Consider the following 2,287-nt stretch of genomic DNA (forward strand, 5'->3'; position numbering starts at 1 on the left):
ACACAGTCTCTGTGTTGTCAAGTAGAGAGAGATACCGAAAAGAAGACTAATATGCAAAAATGAAATGGTATATACAAGGGAGTGTGGTGGGTTACCTTCTATGGGGAATGAGTAGAGGGAGATGCTCCCTCCTCGTCGTCCTCAGGTGGTAACTCTTCAAGGTGCTCATCAGCAGGAGTGGCCATCTCTTCAATGTAGAAGGCTTGCCCGAACACAGTTGGTTTCCTCATTTTCTCCTTGATGTCAAAGTGGAGGATGTTCTCTTTACCCAAATGGAGATCAATCGTGCCTTCCTTCACATTAACAATAGCTCCTGCTGTAGCTAAGAATGGCCTTCCTAGAATCAATGGGTCTTGAGCCTCCTCACCCATCTCAAGCACCACAAAATCTGTAGGTATCTCATACCTTCCAATCTTCACAGGGAGGTCCTCTAAGATGCCCACAGGATACTTCACTGAACGATCAGCTAACACCAGAGAGAGTCTACACTTCTTGTACTGAGTGAATCCAAGCTTCTTTGCAACAGACAAAGGCATCAAGCTGACACTAGCTCCCAAATCGCAGAGACTTTTCTCAAATACCATAGGTCCAAGAGCACAAGGTAGTGTGAAGCTTCCTGGATCCTCTAATTTCTCTGGAACATCAAGCCTCTGGATGATGGCATTGCACTCATGGGTAAGAATCATCATGCCTTCCATCTCCTTCTTCTTTGCAGCTACAACATCTTTCAGGAACTTGTTGTATTGAGGAATCAACATGAAAGCATCGATGATGGGCATTGCAACCTGAGCTTCACTCATTTGCTTCTCAAACAGAGCCTTGTACTTCTCTAGCAGCTGCTTCTTGAATCTACCAGGGAATGGAAGTTTGGGTTCATAGGGAGGAGGAACAAAAGAACTTTCACTTGCTGGAGTAACAACTTCACCATCCTTTACTGTCTTCTTCTCTTCTCCAACCTTTCCTTTACCTTTGGCTTCCACTATCTTCTCCAAGATCTCGTCATTGATCTTCTCATCAACAATCACCACTTCATCATCTATGTTGATGGCAACCCCCTCACCTAGTTTCTCAGCATCCTTGGTGAGGGTTCTAGGAGGTAACTGCTTACCACTCCTAAGGGTGATAGCTTTGGCCTCCTTGGGATTTTGGTCAGACTTTCCAGGTAGAGATCCTTGCTGGCGATTCTGGTGAGTGTTCATGGAAGCAAATGATTCTCTAAATTCCTGACTGTAGAAGCAAGGTGTGAGAATTTGTTGTTGAGCTCATTGTAGCTCCCATCAATCTTGGAATGAAGGTTCTTCAACTCATAACCAACTTGCTTCTCACTTCTAGTCTGAGACTCCAAGATTTGTTTCAGTAAGGTATCAGTGCTGCTCTCTTGAGGAGCAGAGGAACCAGACGAGGGGTTTTGCTGAGGCTGATAGCTGCCTTGCTGGTTGTTTCTAGGCGGATAACCACTCTGTTGGTTGTTGGGATAGGATTTCTGTTGGTAGTTGTTGTACTGAAAGTTGGGCTCCTTTTTGTACCAGCTACCATTGTTGTTGATGAAACACAACTCCTCTTGACCTTCCAAACCCTCAACCTCATTGACAGCAAGTGGATCTTCCTGCTTGGAGTTACCAACAAACTTCAGCTGCTCTTGGGTTGCTTTTTCAGCAATGAGTAGGTCGATCTTGTCTTCCAAAGCTTTGATCTCTTTCCTCGTCTGCTTATCATCTGTTCTACTGCCTCTGTCGTGGTCTCCACTGTAGACTGCATCACTCTTTACCATGTTGTCAACCAGCTCTTCTGCATCCTCCTCAGTTCTCCCCAAGAAGAACCCATTGCTAGCTGTATCCAGTCTGGCTCTGTACTTAGGAAGAGCACCACGGTAGAATGTGCTCAGCAAGCTCTCCTTAGAAAAGCCATGGTGTGGGCATTGAGCTTGGTAGCCCTTGAATCTCTCCCAGGCTTCACTGAAGCCTTCCAAGTTCTTCTGTTGAAAGCTGGAAATCTCGTTTCTCAGCTTAGCAGTTCTTGAAGTAGAGAAGAACTTCTCCAAGAATGCTTTCTTGCAGTCATCCCAAGTGGTGATGGAGTCACTGGGTAGAGACTTCTCCCACTGACGTGCCTTATCCCCCAAAGAGAAAGGGAATAGCTTGAGCTTTAAGGCATCTTCGGACACACCATTGGTTTTTGACAACCCACAGTAGCTGTCGAACCTGTCCAAGTGATCAAATGGATCCTCTAGAGCCAAGCCATGATACTTGTTGTTCTCGATCACGTTGAGGAGTCCTGATTTGATCTC

The 2,287-nt window shown here is 45.6% G+C and overlaps 1 non-coding gene across 1 annotated transcript; it reads left to right on the forward strand.

The window, feature by feature from the left end:
* The first annotated feature begins 1,901 nt into the window (after positions 1 to 1,901).
* Positions 1,902 to 2,008, forward strand: LOC125596929. The gene has a single exon (XR_007331328.1). It is a non-coding gene; the product is annotated as a small nucleolar RNA R71 (small nucleolar RNA).
* Positions 2,009 to 2,287: the final 279 nt, after the last annotated feature.

Source organism: Brassica napus, unplaced genomic scaffold (assembly GCF_020379485.1).
Source record: "Brassica napus cultivar Da-Ae unplaced genomic scaffold, Da-Ae ScsIHWf_1332;HRSCAF=1901, whole genome shotgun sequence".
In the NCBI taxonomy this organism is placed as follows: Eukaryota; Viridiplantae; Streptophyta; class Magnoliopsida; order Brassicales; family Brassicaceae; genus Brassica; species Brassica napus.